Here is a 25,995-nt window from a genome sequence, read left to right on the forward strand (position 1 = left end):
GTTTTACTTTTAATTTAGACTTGTAACTTCTCACATTTCAATAAAAACTGAATGCTTATTCTAACAAAGCCTTGTATATCTTTTACATCCAAGTGAACTGTGGTATGAAAGCTCAGAACCCTTGTGTAATCAATTGAAACTCAGCATCTCTGGCATGCTTGGTATTTGTTGTTCACTATGAACAATTTTTAACATGCCTGGTGGGACCTGTGTAACAAAGATGCCAAGGATGAGAAAAGACCAAAGGACTGATGAAACAGGTGCTAGTTCTCACGAATTAGAAGGGACCTCTACATACGCAGGGTCAAAACACTTAACGCCTGATGCTGAAGTAGCTAAGCGTCATAAGCATATAGTGTCAATGTCGACAGGTAACAGCTGCACAAGCTCTGGCTCAAACCTAAGAAGTGGACAAGCAAACCCACTGATCATATCCAACAGTCCTATGGTAGAAGTGCTGTGGGGAATTCAAGACTGAATGGATAAGCAGTTGGAAGAGAACCACAGCTTCTTTGCACTATCCTTAGAAATGTCAGAATATAGGGGGAAGGAACCACAGCAGATTATGATGTAAGCTTTGCATCATAGGATAAAGAACATAGTCGTATCATTGAAAAGCACTCCTCTAGAAGAAGCAGGCTCAAATTTAGGGCTGCATAGAGGACAACAAGTAGGAATCAATATAGGTGCTGGCCCTCGAGACTGCCTACTCATAAGGGACATCGCTAACCCCTAAATTTTTGGTCACACTAATCATTTAAGTAATCCTTTATATTATTTATAAGGGCCCAGCATAAATAGCATAGGGAGTATGGCAATGGTCCTAAAGCGTTAGAACGAGCCTCAAAACCAACTGGTGAACATGAAGACCCTGAGGGACACTATCTATGATATATATGGAATAGGGCTAAGGCAAATTGGCCGCCCCACCTTCTCAAAGCCATATCTGGAGTACATAGACAAGGACAACTCGTACCTTAAAGGATAGAGGATCCCTAACTTCATATTGTTCTCAGGGGACAGAACATAATCAACGCTGAAGCACAGTGGGAGGTTTAGAATCCAATCTAGGGAGATTGCCAATTATGAGAACTTCGCTAACTTAAAGTTGAGATTGTACCCAAACACTTTCACGACTCGACGTTCACATGGTATACTTCTCTGCTCCATAACTCGATCATTAGTTGGATAAAAATGGAGCAGAAGTTCCATATTTAGTTCTACAAGGTAGAGCCAGAGGTCAACATAGCAGAACTTTACAAGCTCACCCAACGGGTTGGAGAGATGATAGGCTAATACCTAGTAAGGTCTAAATGACAAGGAGCAGGTGCCATGTACAGCTTCCAAAAACTAAATTTGTCAAGTTGGCATAAGCAAGATTGGATATAGAGCTCTAAAAGAAATTCCAAGGAATTTTGAGATTTCTATGAGCTCGCGACCAAAGTATAGGGATATGAGGAACTACTCAAAGAAGAGAATCATTGTTGACGGACTATAATAGGAACCTATTTCGGTGACTTTGACATGGTGGTAGCAAAGCTAAAAAATATAGGCAACTACACATGCCCAACCCTGATAAGGAAGGCCAAAGAGATTCCTAAAAGGCCAAATGCAATTTAATACACCTTTGACACCACCAAAATAGAAGCAATCTTTGATTTCCTCCTCAAAGAAAACTTCATCTCCTCGCTCACTAATCATAAAATCCTTTCAAAAGAAGAGCAGAGAGGGAAGGAATACTATTAGTACCATTACTTATGGAGTCATAATACCAAGGCATGTTGGGGTTTCAAAATTGTCATCCAGGACCGGATCAATAAGGGAGTTCTGAAGTTTTCTAAGGAAGAATCTATGCTTGTAGATGATGACCTATTCCCACCATTTGCCATAATTAATATAGTGGAGATAAACTCTAGTAAATGAAGAACCAAGAGAAATGATGGTAAGTAGAGATATAGGAGGCCCTAGAATGTTTGGAATAGGGAAGAAGTAACTCAAGAAAGCTTAAGGGTAGTATGGGATTGCTTAAGGAAACCTACAGGCCAGTCCAGCAGGAATAGGTCTTCTAGAGAGGACATTGGCTTGGAAGGGCAAAGTGTAAAGAGCCTGGACAACTCTAAGGTGGTTTGGGACCGCTTGGGAGAAGCACTGGACATTGACAACTAGTAAAATGTAAAGAACAATAGCAAACAACCCTCAAGATGGGATATTAGCCTAGGGATATTGATAATGACAGGGCCAGATGGATCTAAGGTAGTCTGGGACTGTCTAGGGGAGCCGTCTGGCAAATTTGACTTCTTTGTTAAGTACTCAGTACCACTAAGAGTATGTGAACCATTTACTGGGACATCAATGGACTAGGATATAGGCCCTAACAGCCCATCTTTATCACTATTAACACTATTAGAAAGCACAATAAAGCTTCCTTCAAAACCAAAAGTAGCTAAGGGCTCAGGCAGGTTTGTTATGCCATCTAGCAATGTGCTACCTCTAAAATGAAGAGTCATGAGGCACAAGAAGTTCCTAGCTACCTTAACCAGGACTCAGAAATGACATCTTCAGTGAAAATGGCTGCACAGAGGTACCTTGAGCAGTAAAAAATTGAGGTACAGGAAGACCCTAACGTGTAGGAAACTAACAAGTTTAAAAGGAAGTCCATCGAGGATTAGGACGAGGAGAGTAAGAATGAAAATTAGCATGATAGGACCATTCATATTAGGGAGATACCTCTTAATCTCTGTTGTGTGGTTTCATCAACACTCCTTTCTCAGTTTCAATCTACCACCAGCAAGACTCAGGACCAATATGAATAGAACTCCTCGGGGTCGATGTACATGGGCCCATATCAATATTTCCTAATAGAGCTAAGGGAGGAGGAGGAGTATGAACCAATAAAGACATGGACATAGAAATAGAAGGCCGCAGAGCCTGTCTGCCAGGTCACCTTGCAAGTTATAGAAGGAAAGCCAAAGCGGGCTATCCTGGAAAAACCAAGCATTAAGATGACCTAGTACCTAAAGCCTTTATACATTAAGGAAAATTTCAATAAGAGGCTAATGACTAGGGTCCTAATAGACAATAGCTTGATGGTAAACATACTACTAGCTCATATGATGCTCAAGATGGGGTAGGAAGAGTGAGACCTAATGCCAATCGAGGTGTCCATTGTAGGATTCACTAGGACTGCCTTTAAGGTCCTCGACATATTACCATTATAGGTTGACGTCGGGACTAAATCCTCTTTGATAGCCCTTTTCATGATTAGCACTATAATACAGTATCAGGCCCTCTTAGGTTGAGACTGGATCCACATTAACAAGTGTGTACCTTCCTCACTATATTAGACACTTCTCATATGGAAAGGGGAAAAGGTAGAAGTGGTCTGGGCTAAAGATAAGCCATTCATAATAGTCACTAACTTTATGGATGCGAGGTATTATGATGTTGATCTGGGCCCGTTTACATTTCAAAGGGTATAGGGAATCCTTTCATGCAAAACAACAACAAACGCTATAGTACTTCTAACATTGTAGAGGTATGAGCCCATCATAGAACTAGTAGATGACTGAGACAGACAAAAGAAAGGCCATAGTAGTCGTGGCCATTTAGAAGCTATGGTTGCACAACATACAAGAGAGATTGGAAGACTACGGATCGGAAACCTTTAGGGCTAAAGTCGTATATGAAGATGAAACTCAAAGGGTAACGTAACTACACGAGCTAGACCCTGCACCTCTAAAATTTAAAGGCATAACCTCAAAGGTTTAGGATCTACTAGAAGAAGTAAACTTCAGATCCCTAGAAGAGCTAAGGATCACTTTCATTTACTCACCATTAAATGAAGAACTAAAGAATGCCATCAAGAAATTACTACAGGAGTTCAAGGATTGTTTCGCATAGGACTATAATGAAATGTTAGGGCTAGTGAGACAACTGGTTAAACATAGGCTTCCTAAAAATTTGAATTACAAACCGCACTAACAACCTGCCAGAAGAATGTCAATTGAGGTAGAGTTGTGAGTAAAGGAGGAGATCAAATGCCTCCTTCAGGCTAGATTTATATAGTCTTGCAAGTATACCCAGTAGTTCCTAAATATAGTCCCAGCAATTAAGAAAAATGGAAAGCTTTGAGTTTATGTAGATTTCCAAAACATAAACACAGCCACACCTAAAGAGGTGTATCCAATGCCTATTATAGGCAGGTTAATAGATGCTGGGGTCAAGAATGCTTTATTATCATTTTATGGATTGCTTCTCTGGACATAATTAAATATTTATCAAGAAGACAATCACAAAACTACTTTTACGTGCTCGGGCTCCATTGGGACATTTGAATGGGTAGTCATGCCATTCGATCTGGAAAACGTTAGGGCCACCTATCACCGGGCTAAGAATTCCATCTTTCATGAGATGATAGAAAAATATCTGAAAGTGTACATAGATAATATAATGATTAAATCTAAGAAGGCACACGATCATATTGAGCATTTAGGATGAGTTTCCTCTGAATAAGAGAAGTGGGCCTTAAATAAATCTACTTAAGTGTGCTTTTAGTGTAACTACAAGCAATTTCCTTAGATTCTTGGTTTACAGAAGGGGAATCGAAGTAGACTAGAATAAAGCACGGGCTATCTTGGAAGTAAAGGCACCAAGCAATATGAAAGAGCTTCAAAGGTTCTTAGGTCAGGTTAATTATCTCAAGCATTTCATCCCGAATCTAGCAAGAAAGGAGAAAGAGTTTTTTAAGCTCCTAAAACTTAAAGACGCTGAAGAATTCACCTAGACTAGACATTATCAGGTGGCCTTTGACAAGATTAAAGAACACTTAATAAAGCTTTCGATCTCAGCAGGCCCAAGGGAGAACGCCCTATTTTTATTATACCACCACGTCTATAAGTTGTATGTTAGCCCAAAATGCTGATAGGGGATATGAGCAGGTGGTTTATTATTTAAGTAAGTATTTAAATCCCACAAAGACCAGATATTCAATTGTGAAAATAGTGTGTTTAGTGTTATATTATGCTTATACTAAATTAAGGCATTATATAATAAATGCAATTGTATATGTGATTTTGCCATTCTAATTTAATTAAATACTTGCTTAATCGGCTAATTATGATGGGCTGTATAGGAAAATGGAGCTTGTCTTTGGCAGAATTCTCATTAATATTCTTGCCTCAAAAATCAGTAAAGGGCCAAGCATTAGCAAATTTCTCAACTAATCACCCATCAGCTGGGCTCCCCGAGGATGAGCAAGAATTACCTGTGTTCTCAATAGATCTGAGGCCCTGGGTGCTTAAGTTCGATAGGTCTAGTATTGAACAAGCATCTAGGGTCAAGATAGTAATAACTTCTCTTACTGGGGTAAAAACGATATTATCTCTTCAATTAGATTTTTGAATATACTAACAATCAAGCAGAGTATGAAGCACTACTTACAAGGCTCGATATCCTTCAAGAAATGAGAGCCCGTGATGTGGTCATAGAAGAGGATTCTCAGTTAGTCATCAAATAATTAATTGGTGAATATAAGAATACAAGCCCAGGTCTAGTAATGTATTATGATGGGGCTTCTTAAATTTTAGAAGAGTTCAAAACTGTAATGTTAATTCACGTCCCCCGAGCTTAGAATTGGGAGGCCAATAAACTAGCTTAAATAGCATCAGGGCTAAGGCTGTCACTCGAACTCACTAGGAAGATAATTGTGGTGGAATGGAAAAAACATCCCTCTATCTCTCAGCATGGTTTGACAATATAATGTGGTGTGATCTCATAAGGATTAGCCCAGGATTGGTAAGATGATTTCAAAAGTTATTTACAAGATCCCAGCCAATGATATCCTTACAGAATGAAGATATACGCTTAACACTTCATTCTAATTGGAGATGAATTATACAAAAAAGGCCTTGGTGGGTTATTACTTAGGTGTTTGGCTTTTACTGAATATATGGAGGTCTTAAGACAAGTGCATGAGGGAGTATATAGGGCCCATCAATCAGAGCCAAAGATGTAGTGGTTGGTACAAAGGCACGAAAATGCTAGAAGTGTTGGAAATTGTGCCCTAGGGCCAATCATTATACTATATACATTGTTATTTATTGAATTTCTCTTTTGTTATCATATTAATTGAATGTTCACTATAATAACTGTATCCTTAGACAAACTATAGTGATTGTCTTAAATGTCCCTAGTCAGTCATTTATGAGGGATCATAGATGAAACAAAACTAATATGACTTTGATTAATTATATAGATACAAATCAAAGTCATAGGCACTTGAAAAAGTATAAGGTGTTGGACCAACTCACTATGAGAAAGTTGCATAGTACAAGTCACAAGCTTATATCATATGTAACTATATCACTAAGCCCTTTAACCTGAGATCATTATGGATTCCTACATAATGACTACTGAACTTTGACTTAGTCAAAAGCCACCTTTGATCGGGTGATCATAAAGGTTATGATTGAGTTTAGTGATATTTATGCAAAGGAATATGGGTGGTCAAGATGGAATTTATCCCTCACATTAAGTGAGAGATATTACTGGACCCCTTGATAAGTAAAACTAAGAAAATGTATGGCCATACTACAATGGAAAGGGTTTTTCTATTTCTACAGTCAGTCTACTTAGAGATCGAGAAAGTAATGGTCAAGTAAAGGAAATGACAATTTCATATCTCACACTTGATTGAATTATTGTATGACAAAAGAGATGTGATACGGTTGCATAATAAGTTACATCGGATCATTAATTTCCATGTGAATTGGGTAGTAACAATGTCTTGCTAGAGGCCACTTGTGACTTGTGGGCTAATAGCGTAATTAGCCTGCTGCCAACTTCATGTAGGCCTACAGGGTCGCACACAAGAACAACCTAACTCGAGTCATAATGTTCAAGTTCATTAAATCTGAAATATGTCTAAATTCAATGAATGTAATATAAGGTGAATAAATTATATATATATATATATATTTGAATATTTATTTGATAAATATTTATATGAAATATAAAATTTAAAATATAATTATATATATATATATATATATTTGAAATATATATATATTCATATCCGTGTGTGTTTGTATTTATCTGATATATATATATATGTATGTATATCTATATGATGTATAAAATTATATATAATATATATATATATATGTATGTATGTATGTATGTATATATATTTGTATATACATAATATAATTTATTATTATTTAACTTAGTTACCTGCTTTTCTATTTTCCTTATCTATTTACTTGCTTTTCTTGATTATTATCTGAATATTTTGTTGAATAGTTGATTGATAGTATTGCAATTGGGCAAATAGTTGTTTAAATAAATGCTCACTAGTTTCTTTCAGGCTTTCTTCTGATTGACTTTCTATTTCATCTTCTATTTTATCTATTGCTTGTGCCATATTTATTTATACATTTTGTTGTGGTTTGTTTTGATTTTTCTTTCTGGATTTATAATTATAATTTCCTAGCATTATTTCTGCAACTTTATTTGCATCTTTCCATTCTTCTTCATTTATTTCATTTTCTCCTTTTAATTCTCTCTCCTTTTCTATTTCTAATTTTTGTTTTATTTCTTTCTCTTTTCTTTTTGCATAGTTTGTTCCATTTTCTTTATCAAATATTTCTAATAAACCATATGTTATTATTCATAATTTCTTGTTCTTTTCTTAATTTTTATGTTTCTATCCTAGTTTGTTTTATATTTTCATGCATATCTTGTGTTCTTTTTTTTTCCTCAGTTATATATTCATCTTTAACTATTCTCATCATATTTACTTATATATATTTGTATATATATGTATGTATGTATATATATATATTTGTGTATATATATAATATAATATGTATATGTTATTTATTATATTATATTATATTATATTATATTGTGTTAGTTTTAAATTTAATTTTACATGATAGAATAAATTTAATAACTAACATGATATGAGAGAATATCATGTCAGTTTTATAATTTGAATTTATAAGATAAATTCAAATTAGATATGATATCATGGATTAAATTTATGAGATAAATTTAATTAAATTTTCATGGATTCTTTAAGCGAAAGATGAAAACCCTAATCTCTATATTATATATAAATAGGGATGTGCTTTATGAAGAGATAGAGAGAGTTAAAAAAGTTTTGACAGTAAAAACACTTTGAGAATCACGAAACACCCTGTAGAAAGGAAAGCTAACATTCAAGAAGAATGAACATTGGGAGCATTAGTATGCTGTTTGAGTTAGATAGCTTTTCGTGTGGATACCAGTAGAGGGAGCAGATCTACATTGTCAACTCCTAAGATCCAAACTATTGAAGAGAACACGCATTAAGTTCGAAGAATTATAAGGTAACTCTTTTGTCTACCTTGACTTAAATGAGTTCACTTGGTCCATATCAAGATAGCAATATTGAAATTTTAATCTTCTACTGTGACTCCCTATCCAACAAGAAGAAGCAAGAAGTGCTAGACTTATAGGCCAACACAATAGGTGCTAGCATCAACATGCATTCGATTATCAAACCATAGCCTTTTTGAGGATGGGCTATGGACATAATAGGAAAAATCTATCCAGCCTCATCCAAGGGCCACTCATTCATCTTAGTAGCCACAAATTATTTCACAAAGTGGGTAAAGGCCATCTCTATAAAGAAAGTAGAACAAGACGATGTCATTAACTTCATACGTGAGCAAATTGTGTTTTGATTTGGGATTCCTCAAATGATCACAATGGACCAAGGAACAATGTTCACTAAAAGCAACTTCAAAGTCTTCACTAAGAAAAGTGAGATAAATTGTTGACATCCTCGCCATATTACCCTCAGGCAAATGGGCAAGCTGAAGCTTCTAACAAAATGACCCTTGGAATTCTAAAGAAGACAATTGAGAAGAACCTAGGGAATGGCAAGTACGACTACCCAAGACACTCTGGGCATATCAGACATTAAAGAGAGAAGCCACAGGCACAAGCCTGTATGTGTTGATATACGGACACGAAACTATTTTGCCTATGGAAATAGCAATCCCTTCTTTATGCGTTGCGAACAGTTTGGAAAGACCGTCTGAGGACTACAATGAGGCTATGATGAATGAGTTAATTCAGTTAGATGAAGTACATTTACAAGCACTAGATTATATGATCGCATAGAAGAAAGAAGTTTCAAGAATATATAATAAAAGAGTAAAAAAGAAATGCTTTAGGGTGGATGAGCTCAAGTGGAAACTTGTGTCACCACCTAGTTTTAAAGACCGGATGATTGAAAAATTTTCACCCAACTAGGAAGGACCGTTCAAGATAAGCAAAATGCTTAAAGGAAACACCTATGTGTTATCTAGCATTGATGGGACTCCATACAAATGAGTTGTAAATGGAAAATATTTAAAGAAATATTGGCTATCATTATAATATAGTCTAAAGAATAAAGAACTAAAGGACTCGAGGCCTAGAATAGCCTCAGGGCATACAAAAGGCATACAATAATAAAAAGAATTTTTCTCTTTATTTCGTAGGAATCATATTACGAGGGATGTATAGTATAAATTAAAGAATAAAGAATAGAAAATAAAAGTACATATTTCCTCTATTTATAATAGGTCTGGAGGGTCTCCCATGTTGCTAAAGCCAAGTACAACTCATTAGTTAGGGTTTGATGTCGACTAAAGGTCGTCTCAAATTCAAGCATTGAATGAAGCTTTTCATCTAAAACGGCCCATATATTACCTAGGGCTTTAGTCATGACCTCTAGTTCAGACTTAGCTGAACCATCTTTAGCTTCAGCCTATAGCTCCTCTTTAGTAGCTGCTAGCGGCACCTTAAGTCCACCACCTTAGCTCATAGCATCTAAAGATGACCCACCTGAGGAGCGATCTCCTGGACTTAATTATTGGCAGCAGTCGTCTAGGTCTTGGTAGTGAGATACTCATTGCTTACCGACCAATTATTTTTCAAATAGTCTTAAAGGAGGGAGAGCTCCTTACTGCAACGGTTGATGATGTTGTAACACGTTGAGACTTAAGTGTAAAGGATTTCTAGCTCAAGCATGGAGACCACCTTCCCCACAGCCTTGAGAGATCGAATCATCTCGTAATTCTACTCAGGGATGAGGAATGGGTCTTGGCTGAGTTGAAACTAAATGACCCTCCAAGCATCCAATACCATGTCTGTTTCAAGGACATAGATGCAGGCTAGAAAGGCATCAGTGGCAACCACCTCCATTGAAGCAAGCTAAAGAGCAAGGGCAAGAGAAGTGATCAGAAAAAGAAATAAGTTTATATTAACAAAGGGTGCTCAGAGACAAAGCAACGTTTCAATTTTTTCAAATGTGTCACGTGGCTTACATTATCAGCCACTGGCACACAGAGGGTATTGTTTAGGTTAAAATATAAAATGTCACTCAGATAAGTCACAAGGCTAGTTGGGCTGAGTAAATAAAGAGTTAGGCCAGATATGAACAAAAAGGCTAGCCTTGAAGCTTAGTAAAGGCCATAATAAAATAAACATGTTGAAATCCCACTAGTTACAAACATTAGACTGGTGGCGCAAGAAGACATGATCTCAAGTAATTCTAAAATCCACAGACATCGTGCCCAAGTATCTCAGTGAGACAGGTTGATTACTAAAAATGGAGAACATGGAATAAAGATTGTGCCATGAGTTTTGTGAGATCCCTGATTCCTTAGCAAAACATGTTAGGTCTTAAGGGAGAGGTTACCACCACTCTGACACTATAAATAGAAGATGAAGATATAGAAGAAAAGCAGTCAACACTCAATCAAAGACTCGCATTTTTACACCTTTTAGCCTTTAGTTTTATCAGTTAGTTTTACTTTTAATTTATACTTGTAACTTCTCGCATTTCAATAAAAATCGAACATTTGTTCTACCAAAACCTTGTGTATTTTTTACATCCAAGTGAACTTTGGTAAGAAAGTTTGAGACCTTTTTGTTATCAATTAAGACTCAACGTCTCTGGCATGTCTAGTATTTGTTGTTTATCATGAACACATTTCTATTAATATGCTTTTAAAAACCACTTGCTCATGTACGTACGTTGAAATAAATTAAACTCAATGCGTTATTACGCTTCAGACAGGGGACCTTGCTGCGCCAATTAAATTAAAAGAGCTGCGAATAACTAGGTTGACTGGAACTTTGACGATAGTGTTGGTCTATGAATAATTGTTATAATAATGAACAGTTAACCATGCCCTCAATGTAAAAATACAGGTCTTTGTCCCATTCGTACGAGGAGCTCAGCTGCACCCTTAGAAATTTCTTTATTTGTTCTTTACTTGGATCCATTGAATGCACATGTTGTTTCACATTTGTTTGCAGACTCTTGTTCTTCTTTCTTGCGATCTAGTTCATTTGTTTCCTTCAAGTTGCAGACCAATTCAATCCAAATCAGACTTCTTGTCGTTCCTGCTTGTTCCCAAGTTTCCCGTCAAGCTTGTTTTGATACTTTATACACATTAGCTACTTTTCAAAAGCCAAAAAAATTGTTATTTTTCTTCTTCATTAAATTTTTTTAGCATTCTTATCAATCACATCCCAGTAAAAATCTTCAAAAATTTTGGGAAAAAAAAGTTTACAAGGTCTTTTACTGCCTGACTAGTTCATATAAAAACTAAAAAAAAAACAAAAAAACAAAAAAAGAAAAAGTTGTTCCTTTCATTTGAAAATCTCTTTGGTTGTCACTCCTCTTCTGCATTGACAGAGTTCGTTAGTTTCTTGTAAGATTTTTTTTTTTTTTTTGAGCCTCTTTCTCTGAAAGTGTTATTGGGGTTAAAAAAGGGTCTTTGCTTTATCAGAGACGAGAGAAGGCAGAGCTGTTTGGTCATAAAGTGAAATATATACAGGTAAAGTTGCCTCCAGTTTGTTAGAATTTATGCATTTGGGTAAATATTTATGAATTAATATTAATCTGTCAAATTTCTTGTTTACTTATATATATTCTCTCTCTTTAATTTTCAATGACAGAACTGTACTTGCTACCCCAAATCTCAAGCCAAGAGCATTCCTAACGCTACATCTGATTCTCCTCCTGTATGTTGTCTATGGATTGATATCAAAATGAGAGGTCTGATTTTGAATAATTTTTATCCAACATTTATTAATAGAGAATCATCATTTTTTCGAAAGGTATAATGTCAACTGTCAAGAGATTGTGTTTTTTATGTCATATTTCTTGAAACAAAAAATAAAAATACGAAATTTAATCCTACCTACTGTATTTTTTGACAGCATATATTTGTCAAATAATAGAGAATCCTATCTGGCCCCTGTCAATTTTCCATTGTTAGTGTTCTCTTTAAGAATTTAAAAGTTCATTCACTACTCTATGTGCGTGTGTATGATATGAAGCAGGAGCCTTTTTAATTGTCTGTTCCTATATTTGAGTTCTTTTTTATTAGTCAACTTGCATTTTTGATGGGATGGAAATTATATTTTGGGGCCAACTTGTTGATTGGAATAATTAATAGCATATATTGTTCTTTACTACATATTACAACTAATTTGATACTAATGAGAAATAATATAACAGGTTATAAATTAGAAGAATATAATATTATTTATAGTGAAATAATATTGTATTATTATTATTGAGAATTATAATAATAAGTTTAATTTAGGAATTAAAATCTTTAGAAGAGGTTTTGGAATATGATATCTTTGGAAATTAAAGTTTCATAATTCAAAATGAATATCCTAAATAAAATGATAAAATCCTATTAAAAATGTTGGTGGATGACAATTAATTTACATATGATATACACAAGTTTTAAAATAGATATCCTATAAGAGGATAATCATCATATCCCTCTTTAGGTGGTGTAGGACTACTTTTATATATTTAATGTATACAATTTGTATATAAAACATTATTTAAAGTAATATATGATTTAAGTTAAATTAGGCCTTTTCAATGAGATCTAGTAGCTCAACTTTATCTAGATAAGAAGGCTAGGGTTTTTGAAAAGATGAAAACATTAAAAAACCACCTAGAGAAAACGAAAAACTTGAGAAAAAAAATATAGGACACTTTTCACTAAAGTCACACAATGATAATATGTGTGGCCTTTTGGAGAGCAAGGACTATGTAGTTCAAGATAAGGTGCTAGCATACTATCATTGTTCAATGAAGGACCAACATATATGTGTGATCTGAGTTGCTAAATGGAGATTGGAAGATTGGATCTCTCGGTCAAATTGGTAAGTTCTATCTCTCTAATTCAATTTAAGCAAAGCCAAGGGATCCTTTTAGGGTTTCAGAAAAAAATTTAATTTTATTCCACTTGTGTGTACCCAAAAACCCAACAAGTTTGACACATGACATGCACGTCGTGGCTAATGGTACAACTTAAGGTCACCCTTTCAGTGTCGTATTTCGTGGAGCATTCCACGTTTGTTGCTGCAAACACCCTTCATGTCATCTTTCGTGGCAGATGGTAAATTAGTCACACTGGATGTGTTTGTTTTAACTCATATTTTTTTGTTTTTTAGCCTGGTTTATTTTTTTTGAACATGGTATAGCTCTTATTAATTGGTTTTATCCTTATATACTATGGTAAAATCTTTTCTACCATGGTAGGTGGGTATTTTATTGATTTTAATAGCTAAACTCAAATTCTTTTAACGATAATAGACCTTCAAAATAAGTCTTTTTATGTTTTGGGAGAATTACATTCAAGGACCTTTCAAGGAAATTATTCACAGATAAGGACTAATAACAAGTCTCATTCGAAAAAAATAAGTCATATTTCCATTTTAACAATAATTCATTTAATATTGGTCTTTGTCTGTGAATAACTTTTTTAAGAAGTCCTTGGATGTGATTCTCCATTTTTTTTTACTATGGTTAGCTATTTTTTATGGTGAAGTCATTTTTACCATAGTAAACTTTAAATATGTTTCATGATTTTTTGAATTAATGATTTTTTGGATGACTAATAAGGTTTATGGATCATTAGATAGTCTTGGAAGAAAGCTAAGTTAAAGTTTGAGCAGACTAGGGCACAATGAGAGGCCTAAAATGTGTTCAGCAGCCACGACAGATGTGCTTGCATTTCATTAAACCAGGTGTGCATAAGACAGAAAAGAAAGAAGGAAAGGAAGGAGAAACAAAGAGAGGTCATCTTGGCTCTGCTAGGGATTCATTTGAAGAGCATTTTGGAGGCATTTTGAGCTTGAAATTCACATTTGTAAGCTTCCTAAACATCCTCCCTCTCTTCTATGCAAATTTATTATGGTTTTAAGTATGATTGAGGCTTGATTTTGTTTCTCTTAGGTTTTGACTGTATCCATTAGCTTAATTAAGGTCTTGGGGAGTTAAATCAAGTTTCTAAACCTATGTTTATATATTTTGTAGTGATTTGGAATTTTTTTATTAGGATTTGGACAAACCTTAAATGAAATTTGAGAGTTTAGGAGCAATGTGTTAGGAAATTTGTGTTTATCTAAGTGTTTAGGTGCTAAATGAAAATAATAGAGTGTGTTGAAATTGTTAATGGTGTTAAAGTGAGAATTTGAGTATTGTTGGTACCCAAAATTTGATTAAAAAGCTGTTATTTAAAGTGAGAATTGATTATTAGTGTTTAAGCTTGTACATTAAATATTGTAGGGCATTGTTACGCTAGTGGACACTCGTGGAGCTAATATTTAACCATGGTAACCCTTTTAGTGACAAAAGGGTTGAGGTAATCGAATTATCTAAATCATTTTTTATGTGTTTATATGGTTGTGTAGAATTGTGATAAGTACTCCATTATTATTTGAACTATTATACTATTATTGTAAAATGATTGAAATTTAGAAACTTTATGTAAAGTGGAATGTAATTATATGTTTGTATATATGGGTTTTGAAAGATTTATGCTACATTCTATGTATATGTGTATATACTTGCGAAAATGTATGATTCATTATGGAAATGATTGTTCAAGAATAAATTACATGTGTATGGCTATGTGTGGAAATGTTTGAGCATAAAGTTTAAGCATGATCATTGTAAGAAGGTAGGAGTTTACCCTAGAGTTGTCGGGGGACAATGTATGAAATTTATATGATATACTGGCACCATGGAGGCCTTAGTGCATAGTGCTACTCCTGTTTGAAAGTTCCAGTATTATTTGAGATAAAGTGAGCATACGACACCCTGGATATTTGAGAAAAGAAAAAATCTATGGTCTATAATGGGTGAAGGTGCCTTTGGACAAGGCTACGTCCCATGATTGATGAGCTTAAGCCAATCCAGTTCTATGAACCTGGTTCTGTCAAATTGTCAACCCATAAATTCAGTCAGATAAAAAAATGGAGTGTATAAAGTGGTGTGTTGATCATGCATATCATCATTGTATAGCCATGTGTATATGTAAACTTGATATCTAAATCACATATTTTATTGCCACTTCACATACTCATTAATTATTCTTAGGCATGTGTAGTTTGATTAGATTATTTGATTACTAAGTCCTCAACTCATCCTGTGCTTACATTTTACAAGTGAAGGCTTTAATAGGGGTAAAGGGAAGGAAAACTTGGCTGGGGATCTGAGGAGCTAAGATTTGTGTAGCTCTTCCTTACTCTTTTGGTATTTTGAGGAATTATTATATTAATATGCCAACTTAAGAATATATGTTTTAATGTACTTGTATGATATGGTCTAATTATAGGTATCTTAGCCTAAGAGATTGTACTTGTGATGAAATTGTTATTAAGGGCCGAAATACTAATGCAAGTGATGTTATCTTGATATTTGAAATATGTGCAAGTAGCCAAGAGGATTGTGATATGTGGATAATGCTAACCTTTTGATTTATTATGAAAATGGGGTTTTTAGTGGCCAATTTGGTTTGGAATATTATTTTTGTTGTATGAATGTTTAATTAGGTTATTTGTAGCACATTTGAATTAGTTCAAGTGATTCCAAAGTCTTTGGCACTAGGTTTGGAAAATTGGACACTCTTATGTGTGTTTTGAAGGAAAATGATCAATTTCGTGTCTGGGTATCCAACTTTCAAATTGTATAGAGTTTAGTTGTTAATGGATAGGTGGCTCTAAAAGCTATGTATGGACACTTGAATTGCTCAAATCAGACATCAAATAGCGAAACGCTGCACTTTGAAACTTTGTCTCAAAGTGTTATCATGATAGTAGGGGCCTTGCACCGTAGCACATTACATAGTGAGAGATTTAATCTCCCTGTGCCATCCATCGTGGTTGATGACACACAGTGGTGGATGGTGCATTTTTAGAGAATTTCCGGAGTGCCCATTTAATGTTTCTAAGGATTGTAATATCACCCCATGGTTATAGTTTTACATGTCAGAATAGTGAGCTAGACAAGGAAAAAGAGTCAAGACCAGTATAGTTGTGCTATTGTCATGGAAACTCTCAAGTTTGTGTAGTGAACTCAAATTTGATGTGAATATTATGTACAAAATTGCTATAGGATTTGCATGCATAATTTGAGTTGTGATTTGATGAGATATATAGTGATTTTTGTAAAGCTTAGCCCTTATGTATGATTATGTGGTGAAATAAGTATTTGAGGCTAAGATTTAGTTGTGAATATATTGTAAATATGCTAATGGTGAATATGAAGTGAATTTTGTTGTGATATTGTGGTGAATATGGCTAGAAGAATGTTTTTGTGATAAAAAAGTTCATGTTTGTGGAAACAAGCTGTTAAATAGCCAAATCTTGATCTATATGTATATATGATATAAAATGTGGTCAATCAATATACTAGGTCCTTTTGGTTTAGTTCAAGGCCTAGAATAATCTAATGAGATAATGTGATCAATTTAAGTGCTTTGGTGTGCTAAAATTTTTAGAAAAATAGCTTTTTACACTTGGATGTTTAAATTTTGATTAAACCGTTGGATCGTATCCAAATTTTTTTCATTAGATAGTTTATAAACTAAGTTTCATGTGGGCATTTAAATCACTTCAATCGGATGTCATATGTGAAAATAGTGCATGCCAGAAGTTCTTCTTATGAACTGTCATATAACAATTGTAGAAACTATCATGTGTGTCATGGTGCATGACACAGAAGGGAGTTGCTTGTGGCTTTGTAGTGCACACCATGGCATATGGCTCAATTTTTAACCTTATTTCTTTGTTTTGAAAGCATATATGTACTCTAGTGAATGCATATGATATCTTCTGTTGTGCTATACCCTACTTTTGTATTGAGTTATTTGAGAATTTTATTGATTTTCAAAATAAATCTTGGGCCTAAGCTTTTCAAAAAATGTATTTAAATATAGTTTGGTTTGAGCATGTGGTGATTATGCTAATTCTCTCCTTATATCACATAGATATAAGGGGAAGGTTACACATCTTGTCTCAAACCATTTTGTGTCTCATCTTATAAAGTCCCATCCCATTTTTCTGTTAGGCAAGGACAAAACTTGTCCCATTGTGATTAAGGAGGAGATGGGCCAACTGGGGTAGAACAAACATGAACACCCCTATCTTCAATCGTATTGTGTAAAATATAATACTTTTATCTTTTTTAGTTACACACATATGCATATAAATATCAATTAATAAATTAATATATCCTATTTTATGTTATCTATTTCTCAAATAAGTATTTACTACTTTTAAATTGTTTAGAAACATTTTAATTTCATAACAAATTTTATTTTTTAATTGTATGATTCTATTTGTGAGGTAGAAAAAAAATATTTATTTTGATCATATTTATTGGGCATGTTAATAATTATGGTGTCTATCTTTACTCATTTGCCCTTATTAATATTTTTATTTTGAAGGTTATTATTTTTTATTACTCATATGCATCCTCCTATTAGAAGCAATTCTATTTAAGATATCATCGAACACTAAATGTAGGCACTTCTTTTAATAGAAATTCAAACCTTAGTTCATCACGTTATATGTATATTAAATGTTAAAGTATTTTATTTTTAAAATATGTACACTTAATAGGGTAAAGTTAGAAACTTGTTAAATTTTTAGACATAGATAATGAGGTAGTTGTTCTTAGTTCTAATAAAAATGTTAGAAATGATTTATAAATAAAACTATAAAGAGTATATGTATATTTATACAAATATCTTATTTTTTTATTAATCTTTATATAATATATGTTTGTTTGTTTTATAGTTTCATAATACATACACACATTTTTTGTGCACAAATACTTATTAAAAAAAGTTCAACAATTTAGTGATTTTGCCACTTTTCACCTAAAAAACTAATAATTTCATTAATTATCTTTAAAATTGGCACACTCATTTCATATTTATCCCTATTTAATAAATTATATCAATTAGAAAACTTTATTAATTATACTCTAACTAAGAGTATTTTTTAAAAAAATCTTTGCAGGTCAAAAAATCCAAAGTGTCTTGTACTTATACATTATGTTTTTAATTGGAGGAAATATTATGTTAAGTATTAGTGGTATTATCACTATTTTTTTAGTTAGGTAGCTTAACTAGTTAACTTTAAAGTCAAACCCCTTCAGCTGTGTAAGTTGAGCTATAATAAATCTTTAATCTTATCATGCAAAATATTCTGTCCTTTTTTAGTTGCACACATATGTAAAAAATTAGAAAACTAGAAGGAAAAAATATTTTTCTTTCAAACATAAATTTTTTTAAGAAAAGACAGATTAAAAAATTCTTTTACTTTTAGATTTATTCTTTAGTCTTGCAAAGCAAATATTAAGTGCAATGCCTTCAGCCTGTCCTATGTTAAGTGTGGTGTTACATTTCAGTGCTTCGGAAGAAAATTATTTGATTGCCTTCTTACTTTTTTTTTTTTTAATCGTGGGTGCAAGTGTGCTTGTTAATTACTTTATTTTATTTCATTTAATATTTTTTAGGACTTAAAATTCTTTTCTTTTCCCTTGAAAATTATTGTAAACTTATGTACTGCAAGTTAATTTCTTTTTATTAATTGATATTTTATATAAAAAATAAGAGTACATAAGTAAATTATCCTTTGAACATTAGATTTAATAGCACCATAGATTATAAACTTATTTATTATGCAAATTATTTCATCAACATTTTGAAAACAAGGCAACTTGGCTAATATCATTAACAAAAGTTAATTTTAACTTATAATGGATCAAAAAATGATAGAAAAAGACCAAAAAGTTTTTCAATCCTTTTTGTAAATTTTTGGGTATTTGTCTTTAATTTTTGAATCTTTTATTATAATTTTTTTATCATTTACTATAATTTTTGAGATACTTTTCTATTATTTTTTAATTAAATAATAGTTAAAATTAACTTTTGTTAATGATAGAATTGTTGTAAAATACAGTAAATATGAAGAGTAGAGAAGGATAAGATAATACAAGAAATGAAAAGAAAATAATGGAGGAAAATTCTTATTCATTAATATACATATGCTTTGGACATAACTTTTATTTATAGACCTTCAACCATTCAAATCCTATCCTAATGTTACAAAGTTATAATGAGGCATATAATGATACATTATGTAATCTTTGAAGGTTATAAGCTATTAAGATTAAGAAACTCCTTCTATGCCATTCATGTAGACATTAAGGACAAAGGAATCTTAAGGGCTATGAGTTATGGACATTCACAATATAATATTTATAATACTCCCCCCAGGATGTCCATAACAAATATTATATCTTATTAAAACCTTACTAGGAAAAACCCAATAAGATGAAAACTTAGTGAAGGAAAAAGAGTACACAATATTTTAAATACTTACTAATGTTGCCTCATTAAAAACCTTTCTAGAAAAACCCAATGGGACAAAATCTTAGAAAGGAAAAAAGAGTACAACATAAAATTTACTCCCCATAGTCTCTCCCTGGTAACAATATCACTTTTTGTCTTTGAGTTTGTGCATTCCAATTCCATACACTAACTTCTCAAATGTTGAAGTTAGTAGTATCTTAGTAAACAAATTTGCAAGATTGTCACGGGAGCGAATTTGTTGAACATCTATATTACTGCTTTTCAAAAGATCATGAATGAAAAAAAATATTCGGAGAAATATGTTTTGTTCTATCTCTTTTGATATATCCTCCTTTCAATTAAGTTATGCATGCTTGTTATCCTCAAATAATATTGTTGGAATCTTTTTTTCCAACAATAAACCACACATCTTTTAGATATGATGGATCACTGACCTTAGCCAAACACATTATTTACTTGTTTCATGAATTGCAATTATTTCTGCATGATTTGATGAGGCAGCAGCTAAAGTTTGTTTTGTTGAATGCCAAGATATTGCTGTACCCCTATAAGTAAACAAATATCTAGTTTGTGATCTACATTTATGTGGATCTGATCGAAATCCTGTATCTATATAACTAATAAGTTTTGATCCAAATTCATTAAAATAAAATAATCACATATCTATTGTCCCTCAGAGATATCGAAATAGGTGTTTAACTCAATTCCAATGCCTTTTTTTTTTGGGGAAGAATTAAATCTTGCTAATAAATTTATAGCAAATGTAATATCAGGTCTTATTGAATTAGCAAGATACTTCAGTGTACCTATAGCACTAAAATATAGTACTTCAGGACCAAGAAATTCTTCATCTTTCTCTTAAGGGTGAAAAGGATTTTTTTTTTCTCATTGAGAGATCTTACAACCATCAAAATAGTTAATGGATGTGCTTTGTTCATGTAAAATCACTTCAATACTTTTTTAATATAAGTTGATTGATGAAGAAAAATTCCATTTGCTAGGTGCTCGATTTGTAAACTAAGGCAGAATTTTGTTCTTCCTAGATCTTTCATTTTAAATTATTTCTTTAAACAATCAATTATCTTTTGGAGCTCTTCAGGAGTTCTAATTATATTTAAATCATCTATATGGACAACAATTATAACAAACTTTGACCTATTTCTCTTTATGAAAACATATGGAGAGATTAGATCATTTTTATAACCTTCATTTAACAAATATTCACTGAGACAATCATACCACATCCTTCCAGATTGTTTCAGTCCATACAAAGATTTATGCAAACGAATTGCATATTTTTCTCGAAATCTTTACATGCTTTAGGCAATTTGAATCCTTCAAAGATTTTCATATAAATTTCTGTATTTAAAGAGCCATATAGATAGGCTGTAACAACATCTATTAGGTGCATATCAAGTTTTTTGTGTACTGTCATACTAATTGGATATCTTAAAGTGATTGCATCCACCACAGGAGAATATATCTCTTCATAATCAATACCAAGTTTTTGTGAAAATCCTTGTGCCACTAGTTGTGCTTTATATCTAATAACTTCATTTTTCTCATTTCATTTTCACACAAATACCCATATATATCCAACTGGCTTTACACCATTAGGTATTCGAACTATAGGTCTAAAAACTTCACGTTTTGAAAGTGAATTTAATTTGCTGAATTATGTCTTTCCATTTTAGTCAATCATTTCTATGTCTACATTCTTCAACTGATTTCATTTCTAGATCCTCATTTTGATTCATTATTTTCACAGCAATATTATATGAAAATATATTGTCAATGACTATATTTTTTGGTTCCATCTTTTTCCTATGGTGACATAACTTATCAAAATCTCTTCATTATCTTCAGGTACCTGGACCTCTTCTAAGGTATTTTGATTAGTTATGTCTCCATACTCTTCTAGAGTACCAACCACCTCTACTATGCCATCTTTATTTTGTGTTCCTTTCTTCTTTCTAGGAATTTTATCTTTGGAACCAATTAGTCTACCACATTTTAGATGTTGCTTAGATTCATTTGCGCTTTCTAATTGTTCTACTGGGACATCAATTCTAATAGGAACATTTTTAGCTGGAATATGAGATTTGGTAATTCTTTTAAGGTTAGTAAATGCATCTAGCAATTGATTTACAATATTTTGCAAATGAATTATTCTTTTAAGTTCAAGTTCACATTGCTTTGTACGAGGATCTATATGATAATGATAATTCATTTCATGTAATTTCTTTCTCTAGCTACTTATTTTCTCCCCCTAATGTTGGAAAAATTGTTTCATCAAAATGGCAATCGTCAAAACATGCCATGAATAAATCTCCAGTTAATGGTTCTAGATACTTGATTATAGAAGGAGACTCAAAACCAATATATATTCCCAACCTTCTTTGAGGTCCCATCTTTATGCGTTGTGGTGGAGCAATAGGAATAAACACCACAAATCTAAAAATCCTAAGATGAGAAATATTTGGCTCTTGACCAAAAGTCAATTGTAACAGGAAAAATTTATAATAACATGTTGGCCTGGTGCACACAAGTGCTATAACATTAAAATTGCATATCCCCATGTAGAAATAGAAAGTTTTATCCTTAAGAGCATTGGTCTGGCTATCAATTAGAGGCATTTACTAAATGATTCCACTAAACCATTTTGAGTATGGACATGAGTAATAGATTTTTCAATTGTTATTTTCAGTCGATATGCAATACTCATAAAAAATTTGCGATGAAAATTGTCTTAATTGCATAATTTGGAAATTGTGCTCTTAATCAAATTATTTAGGCAAGTAATCTAGCAAATGCTAAATTACATCTTCATAACAAACATACATGTGACTATCATGCAGATGCATCTATTAAAATTATAAAATATCTGAATAGTCCATATGGTGGATGGATAGGTCCATATATATCCCCTTAGATATGTTTAAGAAAAGTAGTCCCACTTTCAAAATTGAAGGTCTTTTAATTAATTTTCCTTGAGAACAAACAGCACATGAAAAATCCTTAAATTGAAGAATCTTCTGGTTCTTCAATAGATGTCCATGTAAACTTTCAAGAATTCTTCACATTATAGTTAAACCAAGATATCCTAATCGGTTATGCTAAATGATAAATGTATCTTGATTGATAAACTTCTTGTTGACTATTGTATTTATTTCAACTGTACTAATAGTTTGTAGTACAAACTAGAAGATAACGTGGATAATTTCTTTAGGACACATTTCTTTTCAAATCTAAAATCTATAATATATAGATATTCAATATCTTTCTCATTTGTAATCTCAATATGATACCCATTTTGACAAATATCTTTAAAGCTTAATAAATTTCTTTGAGACTTAGATGAATATATTGTGTCATCTATAATAATTTTTGTTCCTTCGAGTAATATTATAATTGCTCTTCCGGAGCCATTGATTAATTTAATATTATCCGCTATGGTATTGACACTTCCATCTCTTATTGTTAAACAAGTAAAATATTTTTTTTATCTTTAAGTATGGTGTGCATTATAGCACTATCCATAAGACATATATTTTCATTCTTGTGTCCAATGAAAGAAAAGGGAATATACATATTCTTCAACAAAAGAAAGAGAATGTATTAAATAAATACTTAATAAAATGAAATTGATTCATAGCAATAATGCTTTTATTACAAGAAAACAAGAAATATAAATGAAACATAATCCAAATTATTCTAATTATTATTTTTAACCAAACTTATCTAATCATGATTTTCAAAGAAATCAACCACCTCCAAGCGTGCCATAGCATCAAGGCCATTAATATCATCTAACTCATTGATATCATCATTTTTGTATGCAAAATGTGCCTCAATATCATCATTTTAAAAAGTGAAATTTGATTCCACATTATTTGAATTTCTTTTGATAGAGGCTTGATAAAGCCTTGCTAGATGCTCAAGCATACGACAGGTACGTGACTAATGCCCCTTCATACTACACCGATAACACTAATTTTCAACAGCTTTTGAAGGGCCGCTCTTATCTCTTTTTTACCCTTCATTATTTTTCTTCTTTTGGTGGGCATTAGAATTATAACTAGTACCACCACCACCATTATAATGGTAATTAGCATGTCCCCTGCCATAACCACAACCATGACCACGGTAATTACTACATACAGTCACATTCACTTTAGGGAATGGAGCTAATTTAGTGGGGCGACTTTCATAATTTTTCATCAGCAGCTCATTATTTTGTTCAGCCACAAGAAGATAAGAAATTAATTCAGAATATTTTTTAAAGCCCTTTTTCACGATATTGTTTCTGTAGGAGCACATTTGAAGCATGAAAAGTTGAAAATATCTTCTCTAATAAGTCTTCATCATTTGATTTTCTTACCACATAATTTCAATTGAGAATTTATTTTAAAAACTGCTGAATTATATTCACTTACAGTTTTAAAATCTTGCAACCTCAAATGCATCCATTCATATCAAGCTTTAGGTAAAATTACCATTTTCTAGTGGTCATACCTTTTTTGTAGGTTAATTCACAATTCTAGTGGATCTTTTACTGTAAAATATTCAGCTTTTAGCCCTTAATGAAGATGATAATGAAGGAATATCATTGCATTGGCATTATCTTGACTACTTGCTTGATTTTCAGGTAAAATTGCATTTTCTAGACCTTTAGCATCTAGGTGAATTTTAGCATGTAACACCCATAATAGATAATTCTTTCCCATAATATCTAGAGCTGTAAATTCAAGTTTAATAAAATTTGCCATGATTCAAACTAAAAATAATGATAACAATTAGAATTATGATAAAATTAATAAACAAAGCATAATAAATAAATATTATAGTAAAAAAATATTTCACACACACATGCTAAAATATAATTTATAATAAAACACAATAGAAAGAGGCACAATATAAAGAAATACAAATATAAATAACTAAAATTACTAAACAAATAAAGCATAATAAAGATAAAGAAAAGAAATAAAGCAAATAAATTGATGGATAAAACTAATAATTCATGTGATAAAACAAATTATATTAACAACATAAATTGATCAACACACACATAAACAAACACAAAATGTATAATATGTATATATAGTATTAATTTAATGGAGGACTAAAATAATAATAAAAATAATAAAGCAATGAATAATAATAATAATAATAATAATAATAATAATCAATAATAATATCATCATCATCATCATCATCATCATCATCATCATCATCATCATCATCATGTCGAATACATAAATATAAAGAAAGAAAAATAGGTATATTAATCTTCATAAAAATATATAACAAAAAATAATAAAAATAAAGCAATGATGGATGTCAAATGAGACTTGATTAAATCAAATCACTAATCACATGATTATTTTCAAATGAATAAAATGGAGAGATTTAAAATTACTTTATAACTAAGAAAATGAAATGATGGGAAAATAAAATAATAAAATATAAGAACAACATAACCATAAATGTTAATAAAACAATAATATAAAATATAATTATATATATAATATAAGAGTACATTAATCTAAGTAAAAGCTCATACCTTATTTTTAGAACCAATTTGTGCTGATAATGTGTTGTAAAATATAGTTAATATGAAGAGTAGAGAAGGACAAGATAATACAAGAAATGGAGAGAACATAATGGAGGAGAATTCTTATTCATTAGTGTACATATACTTTGGACATAATTTTTATTTATAGGCCTTCAACCATTCAAGTCCTATCATGATACAAAGTTATAATGAGGCATATAATAGTGTATTGTGTAACCTTTGAAGGTTATAAACTATTAAGATTAAGAAACTTCTTCTATGCCATTCATGAGGTACATTAAGGCCAAAGAAATCTTAAGGACTATGAGTTATGAACATCCACAACATAATATTTATAATAAAAATCAAATTGTATTGTTTTTAAAAGTTGAAAAAATAATTTATACAATAAATAAATTTAAAATATATATTGTTATTTGACCTAAAATTTAGAAGACAATTTGAATTAAAAAAAAGGGCCTGCCTTACGTACCACAATGTTGATTTTTCCAGCCTGGCTTTTGTCGTTTGCACACACAATAATAGAAGATTGAGAGTTCATCTGTCGACTTGAAAAAACAAGTCTTGTGGCAAGCTTTTACAGAAATTGGGATACACTGCATCTCATTTTTACTGCCTCCTTTTCCTCTGCTTTTTGAACACTCTGTTCCGATCATCCAATTTCTTGTGCTGTTTCTC

The sequence above is a fragment of the Prosopis cineraria genome, unplaced genomic scaffold (assembly GCF_029017545.1).
Source record: "Prosopis cineraria cultivar Desert tree isolate PC_DT_omini unplaced genomic scaffold, ASM2901754v1 PC10, whole genome shotgun sequence".
NCBI lineage: Eukaryota > Viridiplantae > Streptophyta > Magnoliopsida > Fabales > Fabaceae > Prosopis > Prosopis cineraria.